We start from the raw sequence: 21,100 nt of genomic DNA, 5'->3' as shown, positions 1-21,100 counted from the left end.
AGGCACGGGGGACACGCAAATTTGGGACAAATATAGGCAATTTGCACATTCAAAGTTCTCCTAAATTTTTATTTCAGTCCAAATAAAGTGGGAAATAGCATGTAATAGTCAACAATAGTGTGGAAAATGAGAAAAAAATTTGATTTGCCCATGTTTCTCAGATTATGACGATTAAAACAGCTCGGGACACCAGATTAGACGCTTATTTGAACTCACCCAGCTATCCCAGGAATGGACCGCATTGAGCAGAAAGGCAGGAAGTATTTTGCAACGATGATGTCACTTCGTAACTTCTTCTATCTTCAGAAATCGATGTATCTGCCTTTTTGCTGAATCTGATCTAAATATTTCTCTTTTTCGCTGAGGAAATACAATCTTCAGCGTGTCAGCTATCCACAGTGAGAAGAGGAGAAACTAGGATAAATAATGGTAAATGTTTCAACATTCGCTAGGTGATACAATTGTCCTGCGAGAGTAATATCAAATGTATAAAATTAGAGTAAAGTCCTACAAGCATTGTTTGGGACACCAGAAAGAGCTCTTAAAAGGAGCGTCAAAAGAAGAGATGTCAGAGCTTGGAAAGAAAATACAGCAATCTAAAATTAATAGACTCAACTCCTTCGGAACTCCTACCGAGTGCTGTGATTAATGGATTGAGATTAATTGGTTTAACTACTGCGGATTGGTTTTGAAAAGGAAATTAAAACGCGCTTAATTGATAAAAAAACGTGGCCGGCGTTTTTTGCGTGACTCGGCGGAATTTGAAGTTTCGACGGGAAAGCCCGGGTAAAAAGTTTAATGAGATCAAACCGAGAGATAAGTAACCCGACATCTGAAAAGCACGGAAGAGAGCAGACAGTTTCTAAGCTGAAAGTTTATCTCTGAAAGTTTATTTACAAGTCGTGCGGACGCCTCAAAGGAGCTACCTTCGGGGTTGCCAACTGATTCGACGAGGTGTTTGACGCTCACTGATTAATTCCTTAGCAACGGGACAATTTTGACAAAAAATTACGCTGACCCGCTTCGTTAGTTTACAATTTCCAATATGGGCAAATGAAAAAGTGGCCAGTCAAATAACGAAAAAAATAAAAAATCATAAGGCATTTCACATTACAATTATAACCGAGGTACTTTACTGCAGTTTCTCAGGAACAGAGGAAGGTATGTTACGGAGTGTTGATTCTGACGAAGATCTAGCAACACGAACCGGGAAAAATGCAACCCGGTGCGAAAAAGTTACAACTACAAGAGAAAGATATTCAGATCGGTGTCTTGTTCCGGCCCGCACACGTTTCAGCATTCTTCAGCATATTTTCCTCTCTTTACATTCCGGGTGTAAAAGAATTGCTCGCATACAAACGGCTTAAAGTTCCTGGTTTCAAAAATGACGTAGAAATTGAAATAGTCAACCGAATAGGGAAGATATAATAAACCGTCCTACAATCACTGTTTCTACTTAATAATCTCACATGATTCCCGTGCATATTCAGTGGTACGCCTGAGTGCAGCTTCACATTGAAATTCCTCCAGATCTCTCTGAAGTATCCGCGAAATACATATAACAGTCATTTAAGGTTGTTCTTTTAAACATTAGAGCTCAAAAAATCTGCGATCCTATTTTTCATACGTTGCACTGTCGAATATTTGCCTAACTTTTACCACAAATGAGCATGCACTGGTTTCTCATAAAATGTGATATCATTATTGGGCCTGATGGTATAGTTATCTGATCGGTTCAAGCTGCTTTGAGTAAAGTTCTTGTGAAAATTAGAGATTATTATACCGTATGAGACGCACAAACTGGTGACTACCTCATACCAACTATACTTTCATGGCATCTTTTAGTTAAAATTGTGTAGTGTTCTTCTACATTAAGACTCTGCCAATAACGTTCGCAAACGTTACTTCTGCGGTCGCGGTCGTGTCCACACGATCATGGCTCTCGGAACTTCGGATGAAATTGTTGCAGTGACTTAACAGAATTCACAATCAGCTATAACTTGTTCCTAGAACTCCCCAGTTCGCGGAACTAGTTCGTCCAAACTGCGTTACTGTGGACAATACCCAAGAACTGTTGAGTATTCCTAACCGAGAGTTCCACTAGTTTTCTTCTAATCAGGTGCAAAAATCAGAAATATTTTGAACCGAAACTGGGCAGCCATATTCTTGTAAAAATTGAATTACTCGATTCAGTTTTGCAACCATGGAATAGAGCCCCGTTGCTTCGTCTAGGATACATCGATGAATACTAGCTGGTCAGTTGTCACACCCCTTCGGTGATTTGCAGCAGCTCAAGTTTGAACGTTGTCAGACTCGTAAAATTTACTTCCACTTGGCTTCAAGGGCGCGCGAAGGGACACGAAAAGACCAGAAATCAAGGAATTCCAATTAAAATTCGCGGTGGGTCGAGTGTCGAGGAAAAACGCTTTTTTTGTTTAGTGAGGAAATATCCGGGAGCCAAGAGGAATTTCTGCATTTCCGGCTGCAGGCACACGCGAGGTCACCCCGCGGAGCTCAAAGGCACAAACGTGAAGTCAAGTGTGCGCGCGGATTAAACCCTTCTTGGGGTTGACCCCGGGGCCCGGGTCGGCGATGGCGGGGGGACGATTCATCTTCGTAACAAGAGCCGACAGAGGCGAGATTAAAGGGACGATAACGTGGTCCCGGGGTGGAATTGAGGTTGGAAGCCGCGAGCCGCGCCGGCGAAGGGGTGACACGTCGACGGCGACTCTCATCTGCTCCGGCCCCGGGCGCTACTAATCAACGTGGCTTAGTCGCTTAGCTGACCGCACCGCACCGCAAGGTGACGCAGATCAAGGGGCGCGACCCGCTACCATTCAAGAGCACCCGTGATGATACGCGAGTTCCTGGAAAGGATTCTAAAGGAGCGCGCAGGGAGAGGGATAATAGCGGAATAAAAACGGGAAAAAAGAGAGAGAAAAAACTTGTGTCTTGGAAGGGGTACCGATTATTTTAAAAATGGAGCTCTGGGGCCGTTCCAGTATTAGGTAAGGCACTTGTGGAGGGGGGGGGGGGGGATCCGAGCTTTTCTTACGGAGCCAAACGAAGGGGGGAGGGGGGTCAAGCCAAGTCTTACATAAGCTTTCCGCTGTAAAGAAGACACCCCTGAAAGTCCCCAATTTCGGTTTTTTTATAACTGGTAAACGCCCTGACAATTAAATTGCAATTATTTGCTTCTTTTTTTGCCTAAGTTGATTTTTTCGTCCACAATATGACCAAATGAAATATTGAAGGCTGGCAATTTCAATTATGTGCTTTTTTTTTTTGCTTAGTTGATTTTTTTGTCCACAATATAACGAAATGAAATATTGAAGGCTGGTACAAAAACACCCGTCGAAGCCAATAAAAATTGCAAGCCTAGAGCTGTTAAAAATTGACATGACAACATGCATGCAAATATTTAAACACTGCTGAGTTTTAAGTATCGTTATGGATTGAAGGCGCATGCCTTGCGCGACAGATCTTGAACTTGAGGGAATTTGGCAGACCCAGGGAATATGAAACACGAGGTACGAAGGTGATACACAAATACAAATAAATGAAACTAAAATTAATAAAAATCAAGCACAATTGGATTATAAAACACTCGTGACTAAAAAAAAAAAATAAAAAATTCTGAATTGCTCTCTGATTATATGACTACACTCAAATGCCACTAATCGTAATCGCGTTTGGAAGAATCATTTCGACCCTTGAATAGGAAGCGAGGAGAAAGACACGGGTGATCTAGTTTCACCACCGCATACAAAGTAGAAAAAAACTGTCATCTTCTGAAATGGGGATGCAGTTCAAACCCTTCAAAATGAACCTTTGAGTGATTCGAACCCCCCGCCGAACAGAGCACTTAAAATCTGTGCTACACAAACACTTGCGACAAACAGATCATGTTTCTTATAGAACGGTTTGTATATTATCGATGTCTGACCTCAAGCTTCGGTGAGCTGCTGGCAAATAACGTTGCCATATCCCGTGTTATAATCGGTTTTTAAAAATTACTAGCTGCTTCAGCTCGCTACGCTCGCTTGCGCCGCTAGCCGGTGGCTTCGCCCCCTGGACCCCCAGTCACTCGCTCCGCGAGTGAATGTTGGCTCGCTTCGCGAGCCAAATTTTGCTACTACGAGTAATTAGAGGACTTCCTGGAGGAAAAATGATAAATTCAAAAACAAAGAATAAGAAACTGATAATGATAACCACCTACTTCTAGAAAAAGAAACATCTTTGAAAAATAAAAAACACTCCTTGAAAAGAAAATCAAAACACTTTGTGAAAATTTAACGGTGCGAAAGGGTGAACATTAATCACCGATTCTCTTGGAAGAACACATGAGCTGCTGTAAAAAAGTTAATTATTAATAAAACCTGTGCTGCCGTAAAAAGGAAAATTATCTTCTGAAAAATACACATCAAAATTAAGTAATTTTCATGTAAAAAAAAACTATAATGATAAAATCATGAAAGCAAAACTCTAGACGCACTACTGAGAAACCTGGACAAACCGAAAACTGATTATGAGCAATTCGACGGAGGAAATGCGTAGTAGGTGTTCCGAGTCAGACGGCATAAGAAAGGGAGTGATACTGACAAAGGACCCATGCCAGAGCAGAAGGGTGACACGTACTAACGGCAGGTAGGGATGGGTTTACGTGGAGAGGGAAACGGAAAATCAGAGGGTGGGAGGTCCCCCAACCTTATGACTCGTCCAGCGGCAAAGACGAAAATATTTCGTTATCAAATCGAGGTAAATTTTGCAACGTCGGTCGCGCAAATTGAAAAACTAAGGAATGTTGGCACGTCTACAGCCTAAAAGCTTTCATTCAAAACAAATCCGAGCAAAATCGGTCCAGTAGTTTCCGAGATCGAATTAGCACAAACTGTCCAACGTCAAAAACGCAAGCATGTCGTTATCAAATCGAGGTAAATTTTGCAACGTCGGTCGTGCAAATCGAAAAACTAAGGAATGTTGGCACGTCTACAGCCTAAGAGCTTTCATTTAAAACAAATCCGAGCAAAATCGGTCCAGTAGTTTCCGAGATCGAATTAGCACAAACTGTCCAACGTCAAAAACGCAAGCATGTCGTTATCAAATCGAGGTAAATTTTGCAACGTCGGTCTCGCAAATCGAAAAACTAAGGAATGTTGGCACGTCTACAGCCTAAGAGCTTTCATTTAAAACAAATCCGAGCAAAATCGGTCCAGTAGTTTCCGAGATCGAATTAGCACAAACTGTATGAGGCCAAAAAAGGCCTTAGGATATTAAATATATAGAGAAGATTGGGTCAACTCAACAGGCAAGATGGTCATTATCTATTCGGCGATTTCCAGAGGTATGTACCTCCTCTCATCGTCTACATTTTTAAAAGCAGACCTGAGACCCTCATTGTGTCATCCACCTTACATTGTCAGACTCAAGACATTAAATTCGGTCAATTAGATGAGATTCAACATGAATTTTATTGGAGCGATCGGAAACAGTGGGCCGATTATTGAAATTGATAGACAAAGCTGAGACAAAGAAGACAAAAGGGATATGGAGCAATCCTATTGGTGGAAGCGGGTGGTTGCAATGGACAACGGAGGTAGGTGATAGACTAACTAACAGCAACCAACGAGGGAGTGGGACTCTTTAAATTTTCTCCCTTAGTCTATAAGAACCACCCATTTCAACCGATAGGATCGCACTAGACTTCCTGTGACTTCTTTGTCTATAGCTTTTTCTATCAATTACAATAATCAGCCCGCCAAGATTTCGGCCCCTCGAAAGTACTCGAACGAGTTGACGATTTTTCTATCATTGTGGTCTCGTAATTTCACTTAAACAAGAAAAGCAGTGATTTTGGAGTCGTTGCATTCACAATACGTTGATTGATTTGATAACTGACCAAGATGTCTGCATCGCTCAAGTGTGTGCTTTCACCGACAAGATGACGATTTGACAACGCAAGCTGACTGCAAATGATTTCCTCCCCTGAGGTCAAACCACGCTGTATACATATAATACTGCACCAAGGAGTTAATCAAAGTCATGTTTACTCTGAAGGTCAAGGGATGGAGGGGTTGGCGGCAGCGCTCGATAACCACTAAACGGAGTGCAAGTCACGACAGGGATGCGCATTGCGCATGAGCAATGCCCCTTACGTTTCAGGTTTCCCTGCGTGAAATCACAATTTGGACACTAGTAGATGGAGAGGGATCGACCGAGTCTTACGCTAAAGCAAAGTATATGTTAAGAATCTAAGTTGCTCCGTGAGATTTTATGAAAAAGTTATAGAAAAGATACATTTAATTGGGTATTCTATCAAACGACTTGCTTGTGATTAGCCCGATATATATTCTTATGGTATAGGTCATGCTAATGCACATAGTTCCGTTGTGAATACGTCAATTGAAGTGCATAATTGCGAATGCGATAAGGAACGAAAAGAAGGTGAGACCGCCATTAACAGGAACCGAACCTTCGAAAATTTGAAAATCGAGTTGTTGCCACCCGAGAGATGAGGGTTGATGAATATTTTGGCAGGTTTACCTGAAACCACAAATTTTCAAAAACTTCACAGAGACATACTTTGTTTGGAGTCAAAAAATTAGAGCTTCCTAGTTTTTAGGGGAAAAACTCAAAGTAAATTGTGAAAGATCCCTCTCCAAAATTCAAATTATTGACTGTTTCTCACAGGGATTCATTTCTTGCGTTGAGAGAATTTGGTGTCAGTTATTTGCACCAAAGCAATCATTTTTTCGTGTATGTATGTACACCACTGAAACGTAGGTAATTCTTGGACACCTGCAGTAGACCCACTCAATACTAAAGTATGTCTTCCGGATTTTTGCACGAAATAGCGACACGTCTTCGTGACAGCCCGAACATCCTCCCTCCTTCCCGCGCAAATTCGTCGGAGCATGAATGAGGCAATCCAATGAAATATGGATACCGGCTCCGGGCTCCGCGTTGGAACCACACCTGCCGTGCTAAGGAAAAACGCCGTATGAGCCTTCAGACGTTGCCAAGTTTCCCTCGATAAAAACCGAATTTACTGGGAAAATTGTGAATATTTATTTCCAAAATTTTCAGACAATTTTGTACGTAATTTAATCTATAATATCTGAAAATTTCAAAGAAAAATATGCATGAATGTTGTCAAAAATACATGTTTCATCGAGGGAAATTTGGCAACTCTCGAATGTTCATACGCCGTTCTTCCTTAGCTCGGCAGCACACACCCGGGGCAAATAAATGGGAGCCCGAAGAGATACTGACATTTGCGCAGCGTCAACCGCGTGAGAGGAGCGCCCCCCCCCCCCTCCCCGCAGCGGATGAGGGGGCGGGGAAGGGTCAACATGTAATATTCATAAAGCTCATGAGCCGCGGGAAACGCCTGAAAGCTTTGATTTTGAGTACCACGAGTTTAAAACGCTTGGCCAGATTTACTTTTTGTGCTCATCGTTGAATGGATGAGTCTGCGCCGCCGTCACCGCAGAATTAATTCTTGTAAACAGTTGATTTTCATTCCGTCTGTCGGCGGTTAATTTCCCCGTTATTTGTGTCTTGACGCGGCCCGTAAGTCTTTCGATGTTTTGTTAATCGATTATAAATTATGGCCGGGGCTAGGCGCGGAGAACAGGAGGCTAATTTTACTCACGAAATTTGCGCAAACATAGGTTCTGTCGAGAAAAATTTGCGGGGACTAAGAAGCATGATGCAACATAGATTATGAGAAACAATATTCAAAAATCACGCATCGCTGGCCATGAGGGGGGTGGCCATTTGAAATTTTTCAGTTGCCCTCCGCCACCCTCCCCCGGAGGGGATCAAAAACTGGAAAGTACCTGAAGAAGTTTCCCCCTCGATATGAGGAAAAACGTCTTAAACCGCAAGTCTATATCATAATTAGAACTAAAGTTATGGCCAGTGGTGCGTGACCCTGAATAACCCTGCACTGGAAAAAAAAACACATTGGATCTAGAGTCCAGACTCTTAAAAACATTGACAAGAAAAAATACTCTTGATTCAATCAGATATTTGCTTGGATCAAAAGGAAATCCACTCAAATTAAGAGACTTGGTTCTTGATTTAAGCTTAAATCCGATTGAATCAAGAGTATTTTTTCTTGTTGATGTTTTTAAGAGTCTGAACTTTAGATCCAATGTGTTTTTTTCCAGTGAGCTCATTTTCAGCTGCAAAAAACACGTATATCTATACACGTTTAGACTTCAATCGGACGCAAAAACACTCTACTTTGACGATGATGAAGCCAAGAAGCGAGGTGAATTTCATTAGAATCGTTTAGAAATGATAAATACAAACATCATGAAGAGAGCATGTACCAGAGATAAAATACATGGCATCACATGAACCGGAGTGCTTACCAGGTGCGACGACTATCGATCGTCTTAAATCGTCGCTCATCGGACGTAAAGCATTATCTCGATTTACTCATGACCCCCAGAAAGCATGGATTATATGTAAAACAGGACTCAAGTGGAAATCGAGATACGCCCTTCCGTCGAGGAGCGAGGAAATACGTGACGTCATCCGAAGCCGCGGGAACCTAGACGCGCCTCATCTATAAGCGACTGGAAGAAGATCTCAAAGCCCCGGATGGCTTGAAAACGGTACCCGATCGCGAAGCACCTCACGACTGCTCGCCGAATCAAAGCGTGCTCGTCGCGCGTTTGACACGCAATAATTCCTCGGCGACACGCCTTCATTCATCATTTAGACATTCATTAACATTCGGCGGGCGTCCGGATTTCTTTCCCGCCACTTCCGATCTCCGACGAGCGGAATTGCCCGATCGCATCGGAAAAATCTCCGAATCACATATACATTACAGGGTGTCGCATGGTTAAACGGATGAGCAGTGAGAGCGTGTTGAGCAGGTCAAAAATGAAAAGTTTCAGCTTCTAGGTAGTGTTTTTCATCGGGTAACCCCTGTTTGAGCGATGACCTTTATAATTTTTGATAAAGGATAATTTCATTTCAATTTTAATGACGGTTATACAGACCAGGACTCATGGAGAATTACATACTTTTTTGCTCTGAATCCATCCCTAGCTTAGAAAATATCGAAGTCTTAAGTTCAAGTTGCAAGAGATTTTCGGGGAGGTCTTGGATCCGATCAGGATGAAAACTTGATTCGCCTCATTCTTGGACATCCTGGAATTTCTTTTCGATTTCAAATTTTGATATTGTGGAGGCCATTGATGAATTCAACGTTAAAAATAAATGTGTACACACATTTTTATGAGATTTGATTCATAATCACCGCAAAAAAATCAGAAAAGACGCTAACTTTCCCCAAAACTTTGGAGGCCATGGCTTTCACTGAGGCCACATTGGAAAAATCACTTCACACGGGATGACAAGTATATTCCTGAGGGCTCTCAAATTCTCAGAATTTTTCCTGACTCCTCAAGGTGATATTATTTTCTTATATGAGACGATCTCTCATTTAAATACTTTTCACAAGAATTGTAAGGTGTATGGTGCAAAATTTCTTGAAATCGAACGAATTCAATCTTACCACTGTAATTAGAAAAACATTATAATGTATCACAGCTAAATTCCCTGAATTTTCAGAACTGGGCAAATTTCCCTGACCTTTCAAGAACTTGTCACCCAGTAATGGAGAAACAAATTTATTATTCCTAATAACATTAGACCCTGCTCATAGAGCCAGAAGGTTCAACCCTGAGACACCCTGTATGCGTTCCATCCCTAGACGGCAACTATACGGGCTCGAATTTGTTTTCAATTAACTCCGGCGCGTTCCGGAGGACTGCGACAATCCCTCCCCCACCGATCCGGGGCCCGGGTACTCCGGAAGCAAATCCCCGCCACACGCCGCCGATAAATCTTCCGGAGCACTCATAAGTCAATCCAAGGGGAGCGATTCCCGATTCCCGAATTCGGGATTCCGGGACCACCGTCGCGCGTCCCGTAAATCCGTTTCGTAAATAATTCCCGGGCGCCGCGACGCGAGCGATCGATCGTCGATAGTCACCGCTATCGGGGCGGATAAAGCGCCCATTATCCTCCTATTATTTTCGGCCAGATTTTTATCGGTATTTTTATGACGTCCTTTGATGGGACGTTCCGGGGGTGGTCGGCCATTTATCAGCCGCCGCGGTTGGTTCCGCGTTTCCAAACCGTCGGCTCCGGTGCCATGTATCGGTCCTAAAAAGAGAGCGAACAAAAATTGCTTTCGATATTTCTATTGTCTGAAGTTGAAATCGAACATAAAACATTTTGCAAAAGTGTAAAATTTGATTCCAACTCATAAATGGAAAATACTGAGTAGATTGGATATCATCCCCTGTGATTGAGGGAAATTAAGAAAATAATTCATTCTGCTAAAATAAATGTGTTTACATGGGAAAGGGCGCAATAAGGTGATACATATTTTCTTACTATTCACCCTATTTTTCTCCGATAATCCATAGGAGAGAAAAAACTGTAGAAACCCCTGCAAAATCGGCTCATCAAGTACTTCTAGATGGGCAATAAAAGTTTCTCATGCAAATTTAATATTAATTTACCATCACATTCGACTTGCTGATATATAGTGTCGCTAATGATGTCCGTCCTGCACGGACGAAACGCATCCGATTTTAAAAAGCACGTGATTTTGAAGTGCATGATGTATGCAAGTGTCTACAACTTGTTTAAATTTTAATGAGGTTCGTGTGCGGGGTTTCCTAGTATTTTCATTCATTCGCGGGACACTTTTCCAGATCGCTAAGTTTGATTTTAATAACTGGAAATATTTCAAAATCACCAACTAACCGCACTTCCGCACTTTGAAAGTTCGTTTTGTATCAGTTCGGCAACAGCGCGTCACGTTAATGCCCACTGAGAGCGTTCGAGCGATTTCCGGTGATGAGACAGTAAATTATGATTTAAGGTTGTCTCTTTTCGGGGGCACAAAGAAACGCTTTATCGCGAGCCCTCTTAGGGATGAGATCACGCCCCACGCTCCAGCCCAACGAGTCAACTTAATATCGAGATCAGATAATATTCGGCCATCCGTCGGCCAATGGCCCATTCAATGAGGGGATACAGAACGCGGGAGCGACATCGGAAAACTAGGATGATCCGAAATGTCAAATTCTTAGCTGAATAGCAGTAACTCTGACTTTGATCGGATTAACTATAGATTTCAAAAGTGCGTGTGCTTCACTTGGAAGGAAAAACGCATCAAATTTCCACTTGAGTTATTAAAGGACCGTTGGACTATCTAATTTGATTGTGCTTTACAAAACAAAGAAGAGAAAAAGGCTGAAAGGTTTGAAAAAAAATGAGAGAATTACTCTGTAAATTTCATTTGCGTTGCATTTTCAAAAATTAAATTACAAGGCATTGCAGTTCTACTGAAATAATTGTGTAAATTTTCTTCATTGAAATAGTTACTATTTGCGTTGCGCGCGCTTATCCCCCCTCCCACCACCAAAACAGTCTATTAAAAGAGAAATTATGTTTTGATCTACTTTCAGTCATTTTACTGTAAGCATAAAGGTTGCACAACCTAAGAAATACTACTTAGTTCCAACAGTAATATGTGATTCATTAAACACACAACTAAATAAGTAAGTTTAAAAAGTAATTCCACTGTTTGTCTCTCAAATAATGATGAAAAAGCGAAAAAGCGACGCCAGAAGCTATTTTCTCCTCCTTTAAAAATTTAAAACAAATGATACACTGTCTCAGTGGCCCTAATTTTCGAAGCCGTAGGAGGAGTCGTTCACCCTGACCTTCGACTCGCGCCTGGAGTTAGGTGTCGTGAACTTCCCCGCGCGACACGGCTGTCAGGCGGGCGGCCTACTTGCCAGGCGCCCGGCGGAAAACTCTTGAGCGCGAGCGGAGCGGAAACCCTTGACCTGTTGATTGAGTTTCGCGGGCGCTGACACGGCGCGCGAGAGGAGCTGTTAGCGCGCGTGACCCGGTGAACACGCACCTCTCGAACATCCACCGCGAACCGCGAAACGAAACCGCTCCAGACGTGAAGACACAAGTGCAGACAGTGAAGGACGCTTCGCGGGAACGGGAAGACAGACAGACACTCGCTTTGAAATGTTGCCGGATAGGATTGTTCGAGTCCAGCGGCTTGGCGCACTTTGCGATATATCGATCGATCTGCCTTTTAAATCCATAGAAAAGGATCGATGAGCAGGGTGCTTCTTAATAATCGATTCTTTACCACAGCTTCAAAAGGGGAAAAATTGGTAATAGATCAATCACGCCTCAACAATGATCCCAGCGTGGCTTCATCTCTATACACTGAGAAAAAAAACACACACCAAAATAAAAAAAAAATATGTAAGTGGGTTGAAACAATTCATGGTAGCCTTTACCTGTGCTTTTACATGGACTGGTGTCTTTAGTCTGCTCATGCACTGGTAACTCTCCGTAAATCATCGTAAGAGCATGGTAGTATACCAAACCATGGTATGCAATGACGCAGTACATTATTTCATCCCGCGTTCACACTTGTTAAGAAGTGTTAATCTTTGTTAACGAAGGAAGCAGAAACTTTGGGCGTGGATAAAGTCACGGGGAGTCTATAGGCTCGGGGGGAAAATTCCCAGATTTTTACACGTTTTCCCTAACCACGAAGATTATCAAAATTTTCCGACTTTTCTGACTGAGACCCACTGCCAGTTTTATGGTCGTCGACACCATGCAACGTTACCTTTCTTTAGGTATTCGAATTTTTTTATACTTTTTCAAATTGCCTGCTTATTTTATACAATTCCTTGACAATGCTTGGTAATCCCGGGTTTCCAGGCCCATAGACCCTTTAATAATAGTAGCAACCGTCAAATCACAATTCGATTGTGAACTGTGACTGGGCTTCGGGACAAAAATCTGATAAAAAATGTAAGAAAACGGCACATACGTCGTCATTTTCACTTATGGGTGACGGCGAGATAGAGAGAGAGAGGAGATGAGAGCGTCACCTCAGCACAAAAAACTCGAGAGACAGAGGAAAGCCAACTTAAGTGCAAGACTGTCGAGGGGTAATTCAAAACCCACGCAGAGTCTCGAAAAATCAAGACGATTCAGCAACAACGTGCGACAACGTGGTAGCGCGGCGCTACCGGTGTCTAATTACGGGAGATTTGAGTAAAGGAACGTGAGAGCCGTCTTGTAACGTTGACTTTCCAGGGAAGACTTGAATCTTGCGGATGAGGGACTCGCATGTTTTCAACATGGCCACAGGCACGTTCACCTCCGCGAGGAGACTGACGAGATGTTCGTCAGAAGAAGTGAGATAGCAGTTCTGCCGTGCTGTGGAAAAACGGTATATGAAGATTCGAACTTCGTCAAATTTTCTCTGTTAAATTGAGGCATTTTTCTGTAAAAGGGCGTGCGAGACTTCCAATCCTGCTATGATTCTGGAATGTAGTTCTTTAGTTGTAAGTAACTCATCCGACAGTTCCACTACGAATTTTTCCCTGAATCTGCTCTGAGTTTTTCCTCTATATTGTAGGGAAGTAAGTCGATTGAGAATGGTTTTTCATCTGCCGCAAACGCTGTAAAAAATTTCACAATCTTAGCAGCGTTGCAACCCTTATACGCCCTTTTACTGATAAAATCCTCAATTACGAATTGAGGAATTCCTTAATATTTTTTTTTTTTAATTCGTAAGAAAATTTAAATCGCAATGTATATTGTGAATCAAAGTTCGCAAGGAAAATTATTCATAAATTTCCTCGAGACTAAAAATTGAACTTTGGGAAATTTGGCAACGTGGGAAATGTCATACGGTAGTCTTCTTTTACAAGACAGAGCTCGTTAAATCGTACGATAGGACGCACAAGGCGCCGAGATGCAACTATTCGTGCTTGAGTGTTGTCCGTATTGCATATGCAAAAATTGAAGGTGGATCAAAACTCATCTTCACTGAAACTGAAGGTGCTTCAAAAGAAGATGCTGTTGGGAGTTGTGCTGTCTGCAGCATGTGATGATTAATGAATTAAAGTGGCGCATATTTTCATTAGATACGAAACAGACGATTTGCTGATTAACGGTCATTAATATTAAATTGAAGAAAAAGTGTAATAAAGTCCTCGGAAGTAATTTTTTGGCTGCGTAGTATTTTCAAAGTTCCCAATTCTCCTCGTTTCTCCCTCGAGTTTCTGGGATCCGCAAAGGATAAGAAAGCGCACCGTTCAGAAATAAAAATCATTTGGAGAGTCAAAACTTAACATTTTTAATCGCCTGTACTGTAAAATGCCAAAGTTCCTTCCAAAATTACCGGTGTTTTTTGTGGTTCCCCCTATCTAGGAGCATTCCCAACGAGTTTCGCAGGTTCTATCTATTTTCCGGTCGTCAAGAACCCTTGAACAAGATCAACGTCATCAATTCAATTAAGTTTTTAACTTCTTCATGTTGTTAATACATTCAGAAAGGTATGCCCGACTAAATTGGCTATATCGAGGCGCTATTCACGAAATATTAATTAGGTCAAAAGCTTCATCGAAATCAAAGACCGCTTAATACCCCCGACTCTGACGAACGCCTTTCGATACGTTCAATAGGAGTAATTAAATTCTCCTTCCCACCAGCACCAGCACGAGCGCCCCTTTAACTTGACACTTGATAACCGATGCCCAATATCGGACCGACCCGGGGCTCCCTTGGAAAAGGGGGCAGACTAGTGGGGGCGTCCACTCGACAGCGCGACGCACGTGAGCTCGCGAGTGGCGGGGGAGGGGTGGAGGTCAAGCGATTGAGTATATCGGCTGTAGCTTGTCAAGCGGCGGGAACCCACCTGCATAATAAAAGCTGTCTTGTTGCCGTGTTTAGAGGAAATCGTCGTTTTCGGTCTCGTGTTCAGAAACCAACCAGGAAAAGAACATTTTTCCGTGGAACGATTAAGAGCCCAAAATCATTTCGTCTCCATAGAACTTTACGAGGAGTTCTGGGAATGCAAAAATATCTCCGCGGTCCCGATTTCCATAGAATTTGGAAATGGAGGATGTTGGCTATATCACCACGTTTTAACTTATGCTTTTGGCACTAAGTTGTGTTAGTTTGAGCTTATGGGAGGTGTGCTATATGGGTGGCTTGGTTGGAGGTGGGAGGTGACATGACTAAAAGTTTTGGTTTTGTAACACTTTATCGGGTGACATGATGAATTTGGTAGCAAACTCACTTGTTTTTGTTTCGGCCCCGAGCTATACGTAGAATTTTCTTTTTCTATACGATGGCCAAATAGTCCATCTTCAGATACATATTAATGTTCACGAATACTAAGCTAGGGTATAAAATCCACGTATTGTACATTACGAGCTTAGAAGAGATCGTTCGATCAACAAGGCAAACGGCAAAATGATTCTCTTTAGCTGCATCTTTTGGAAATTCAACTGTCATAAGAACCAAGACCTTGTTTTTATAAGGCATTGACCCCGAATGTTGTTCAGAAACAAAGGATTGATGGCGGGCTTACAGAACTATCGGTGTGTGTTGTTACGTCTGTATTGATTGCGTCAGCAACACAAGTTTTCACAATTCGAGCATCGACTTGGGTGCGAAATTTATGTCAGCTCAAAAACACGAGCCTAAAAAACCACAAAAAATTTCAGAGAGTGTCAAAACTCGATTCAATTTCCACAGCCCCACGTTCGGCAACAGCCAGGAGCCGAGAACGTAGAGGTGTCGATCAAACGACCAATCGGCGCCCACTTGGTATTCGGAGCGAGTCTGGCGGCGAGGGCGGGGCGGGTGGGGGTTCGGGTGACCCCCTCCCGAGATCGAACGTCATTTACATGACGCCCGAGCCCCCCTCCCCCGTTGGAGGACCGGCGTGCCACTCCGGGGGTCAGGAGGCTCCCTCATTTCCAAAAAGATGAAAGTTTAAAAAGCGAGCGCGGTGCCGGAAAGTTTCGGGTTGTTGATTAGGCGTCGCGGCTGGCGGGATCGGGGTTGGGAAGGGTTCGGGGGGGGGGGGGGGGTTCGAGGGGCCCGTTTTACCTTTCGTCCGTGATAGGGTTACGAAATGAGGCGCGGAATCGAAAGCTGGTGACTGGCTTTTCGGGATACCCGCGCGACCTGCGGATTGCATATTTTATGCGTACGCACATACGTGGATACCCGCTTGCAAATTGCGGGTTCCTCGGACCGCCGTTTTCAGCGCGGTAAATGAAGGGATCTAATTCGATAGAAAAAAGCGAACCCGCCCGTGTTAATTTGTGTCTACGGATGAGACTACTAATTTTGAAAATTACGACGGGTATTGAGGCACGAATGAGCTTCGAGACGGAACCGAGAGACTCTCCCAATTAAGACTTTTCACAACGTATTGGATTAACCGTAAACCCTCCGCCCACTGCCCTATTTTTAATTTATAGGGTTATTTTATTTCTTCTAATTCCATCTAGGAAAGTTCAATTGTAGATGCTGTGTATACATACAAAATAGCAAATTTTCAATGAAGACAATAGCCACGGAAAAATCCCTGGTTCTCCGTGAAGACCAAGCTGAAGGCAAAACGAGATACACACTAAGCTATGGAGGTCGCAAAGTTATAACAAAAACAGCAAAATAAGGTAGTTGCATGAAGCTGAAATTTTGCATTTGACTAGACACTTCAAAGGGTCTTTTTGTGAAAAACCGATGGAACCAGTTCCAAGATTAAAAATTAAGTCAAAAGCTCCGAAAAAGTTCTGTAAAGTTTCGTCAAATCGCGGAGGGAAATAAACGAATGATAAAGAAAGAAAGCAGTAAAAAGGTTCCCATAGGACTCCGACGTTTCCCGGAACTATCTCAAATGAGGTGCTCAAGTTAAAAAACTCGGGAATGGAATTTAATTTGAAGCATTGTTCATTTCCCCGTCAACATAGCAAAAAATTCAAACTTGCTGAATTTCAATTTAAATAAATAAAAAAAAAAAAGAAATAATTCTCGATTTTTCCATACTTTTTCCAGGACTTGAAATATTTCTTACCATTATATCACTAACAGGTTTTCCGAGTTGGTGGCAATCACGAGGCTCTAGGGCATTAGGGCTGCCTTAATATTGCATTCATTGAGGACCTTCCAAAATGTTCTGAAAAATTAGATTTCGCCACAAACAGCGAGTGACAGGGTTGTCAACACTTGAGCGCGTTACAAACACACCCAAGCCCACGGATCACACACATAGGAACGAGGCTGCCATATTGGGCTCCTCATCATAGCGTGTCATAATATGAATTAGGGGAGTATACTAAAAATAATTTCCGAATCTGGCAACGTTGCAATAACCAACAATTACGAGCCCGTCCGCTAAGAGTCCCGAGGGACCGATCGGGAAACGAAAACAAAATCGATTTGCGGACGGGTGGGAGGCGGGGGTGGAGAGGGGGCGGGCTGTCGTTTAATAACATAATCAGGACCCGTTGATCAATGCAATAAAAATTGGACAGGAAAAACATTCGGGAATGCCGAGTGTCGCACCCCTCAGGCCCTTCAATAAGAAATGGGGTGGGGTCGACTCAGAATAACAGTGTCGCGAACCCTCTCGATAAATCGAATTAGAGATAACCCTTCGACCCGTCTCATAGATACACTCTGACGGCGAAATGCTGAGGCACAAGATACGTACATACATTAAACCGATTGAGCATTCGGGCGTGGGGTTGGGAGATTTTTACGATTAATAAAAACAATTTTGTAGTAGCTCTTTATCTCGGATTGGTGAGTCACTTGCGTACTAAAATGTAGCTTCGTGTCTTTGCAGGGGCGACAACATGCGAGGGAGACGAAGTATTAGACAAAAAAACGGAGTATTAAATAAAATTTACGTTCAAGTTTTCTTCAGTGATTACTTGAGAGTTGTTCGTTCTTTTTGAAAATAAAATTCGCTGCATTAATTTTCCGATATAAAGTATTGGATTATCATCAATTTTGGAGTTTTTGAGCGATTTACGAGTGCATTGTTCCTGTGTCATGAGCTAAATTTGTCAGTTTGCAAGTTTTTGTCTAGGGCGCTTTTGTAAAATATAGAAGAGCAACATGCGTACAAAATCTGAATCCAATTAAAAAATCTTGTCGATTATATTGCTCAGTCATTCATTTTATACCTTCTTCGAATTTTTTTGCACAGAACGTTGCTTGCGAAAATTGAAAAATTAATTCCCCTCCACTTAAGACTAGTTTTCCTCATTCTAATCAGTAGGCATCAGCATATTCTTTTACAAAAAAATAGGAAATTTCAATAACCTCTTCAATGTTGATTGAAATTATGCTCTAAGACCTTCAACTATAACTTTGTAGGTTGTCTTTTCTTTCTGTCTTCATTTTTGTTTTTGTTTACTGATTTTGAACTTTGCAACATTAGGTCGCTTCGATTTCGCTGCCAGCGTAGTATTTGTATAGTAGAAAGCTCGATCACTCTGAGAAGCGTGTTACAAAAATGTGATGTCATCTGTTCATTCATGACATTATCATTAACCCTTGTAGCAAATGCGATACTGCCGGTGTCTATCGGCAAAACCTCGAATCTCGAAAAAATCGAAGCCTGCGTCGAAGTGTGGCGATTTTTGAAATGAGGCGCAAGGCCGGAACGGCGGGGCGCAAATATTTTGATAGAGATATTAATGCGAAGTGACATATCTTTTTCGAGTGGTTCGTGTCCCCGACTAAGATGCGAGAGGAAGGGGCGGTCGCGTGACAGGGGTGGAAAAATGAAAAGAATAACACAGGGCATCGGGTTCGGCAGGGACGAAATCCGTCAAGCGGTCGAACGGCCAAATTCTCCAAATTGGATTTGGAATCCAGGCGCGACATTCGTGGCTCTGATGAGCGATTAGACACGACTGCTGGATTTAGCGTTGTTGCCGCCTCAGAAAGTCACTCATTTTCACAACGTAAAGACTACTTGGATTGCATTTTGCAAAAAGGAACCACTAGCATTGCAATGATGCTAAGAATGTGCAACTTCATCTTTTGCAATAAAATTGCGGAAATCGTGAAAAACTATGAAATTTAGATGGTAATTTTTGTCTTAAATTTACAGTTTTCAGCGAGTAAAATAGAAACCATGAATGGATAATCGGGTTTTTCCTCTCAGACAAAAGAAGTTGCACAATCTTAGCAACATTGCAATGCTAGTGGTTCCTTTTTGCAAAATGCAATCCACATCATGATTGAATCATCAAGGTCAAGCCATGGGGCACCAGTGACATTTTACGCTTAAAAACAATCGGTTAAATGATCGGGGTGTCTACTAAAACAGGCTGGCCAAAATCAGTACTTTCACAGTACATTCCAAAGAGATTCAGAACCTTTTCAGTATCTCCATTTGACGAGATTCGAAACATTTCAAAAATTAGCATTTCTCGCTCAAATTGCGACAAAAATGACAAAAAAATGGAATCAATTCCGAACCTTTGTGCGAAACTTCCGCACTTTTTCAGTGCTTTCGGACCGCCCTTAAAAAATCAGTACTAATTCTGGAGTATCCGTGCTTTTAGACACTCTGAAGATAGCTCAAAGCTCAATAGATGAATATTTTCTACGAAAAAAAATCTAACCAAATTTCTTAGATTAAACTTGGTTTTTTTATTACCTTGAGCGAATTTTATGTGCCCTGCTTGTGTTCATCGCCTTCGCCATGCGTTGATTAAAGCCCGTCGAAAGTTGTACAAATATAGCTACCGCAATATACTTCATTGGACAAGGGTTCAAATCTATGCCGATAAGGCATTGAGATATGGCTCTTTCATAGGTCAGGAAAAGTCATTTTTGAAAAACATGCTTTTAGATTTCTTCCTTTATTTAATCTATTTACTTGACGTCCATTCCACGATACAAGTATACACGTGCCGAATCGTTTCAAGGCTCATTGAAAATATCTTGGATAATCTCGTATTCGAAAACGTGAGAGAAAAACAAACGATGAAAGCCTTCTCAGAAAATAGAATAGTTTTTGGAGGAGCTACTGAGCGATTTTCATCGCAGAATTGTGTACGCTAGCGGTGTTAAATTGGAGGCCGCCTTGAGGAGAACGAAGGAGTCCTAAAAGGTGGGAGGCGAGACGTCTGGCGGGTGGAATTATTCAGCTCGTCATTTTTATGAATCGAATTCCGAACCGAGCTTCGTCTGGATATTCGATAATACCGTTCGAAAACTCAGCTAATTCCGTCCGCTTTTGAAGAGCACTCACAATAAATTTCGTATAGCCATCGCGATAACGAGTCAAAAGCAGCTTTGACATTTTCTTTCGAATCTAATTAAAGTCATTGTTTTGATTTTCCTATTTCGTCGGTGCGGTACTGCAGTATCCTGCCCTTTCTGGGGGCATTTAGGATAAAAATCACGTCTTATAACCGCATCAAATCTAAGGGGCTATGATGAGTCTGTTGCAAACTTCAAAGAAACTTAAAATAGAAGATATTTCTGATGGAAATAGCTCAAAAAACCGATGGGAACATGGTCGAAATTTGAGATTCACTCTGTGCCTCATAATTTGCGAGTGCAGTAGCGCATTTTTTAAATCCCCCCACCTCAAACAGTATTCTGCTGCGAGGACATAATTTGATGCAGACTGCAACTGGCGATTTGGTCTCACAACTCCATTCCCGAAATTCAAAATGATCCCTGTCATGTTTAACAGTCTCTCCATTTAAAAAAAAAAAAAATGCTTCTATAACTCAACACTGATAAGAAGATTTGATCTAATTCCACGTTTGCTGAATATCTTGACTGTAAAGCGGGGGTTTTCTTGGTCGCATAATTGAATATTGGATAAGGCGGAGGCTCCTGCATAAGGAGGAGGGACCTCATAAGTTGCATAAGTGATGCTAAAATTACCAATCAGCAATTTTATCGACTAATTGAGGGGACTATACTGCCTCTTTTGCTATCTCAAAATGGCGCCGTCCGATCCCTTTCCGTAGAAATTTTATATAAGTTTTTAAATATTAGAAAACAGTATTGAAGCAATGCGCATTAATTCCTTACTTTAAAAAGGCCTAAAAAATGAAAGATATCATCTTCCTGCGAAAAAGTCGAACTTACGTTATAGAAAGAGCTCGCTTTTCCCACATAGTTTGAGGAGAGAGCAGAGGTTGAAACAAATTCTTACCTGAAACACACACAA

The 21,100-nt window shown here is 42.1% G+C and overlaps 1 long non-coding RNA gene across 2 annotated transcripts in view; it reads right to left on the bottom strand.

Annotated features, from left to right (window-relative positions):
- Positions 1–21,100, bottom strand: part of LOC140224256 (uncharacterized) — a 147,185-nt gene that overhangs the window by 56,096 nt on the left and 69,989 nt on the right. Inside the window, exon 4 of one of the 2 annotated variants that reach the window (XR_011899557.1) lies at positions 19,140–21,085. The exons of the other annotated variant lie outside the window; for it this stretch is intronic. This is a non-coding gene — a long non-coding RNA (uncharacterized lncRNA). Of the gene's footprint in view, positions 1–19,139; positions 21,086–21,100 lie in introns of those variants that run through there. 2 annotated transcript variants of the gene reach the window in all.

The sequence above is a fragment of the Bemisia tabaci genome, chromosome 3 (assembly GCF_918797505.1).
Source record: "Bemisia tabaci chromosome 3, PGI_BMITA_v3".
NCBI classification, from domain to species: Eukaryota; Metazoa; Arthropoda; class Insecta; order Hemiptera; family Aleyrodidae; genus Bemisia; species Bemisia tabaci.
This window is presented reverse-complemented; position numbering and strand designations above follow the sequence as displayed.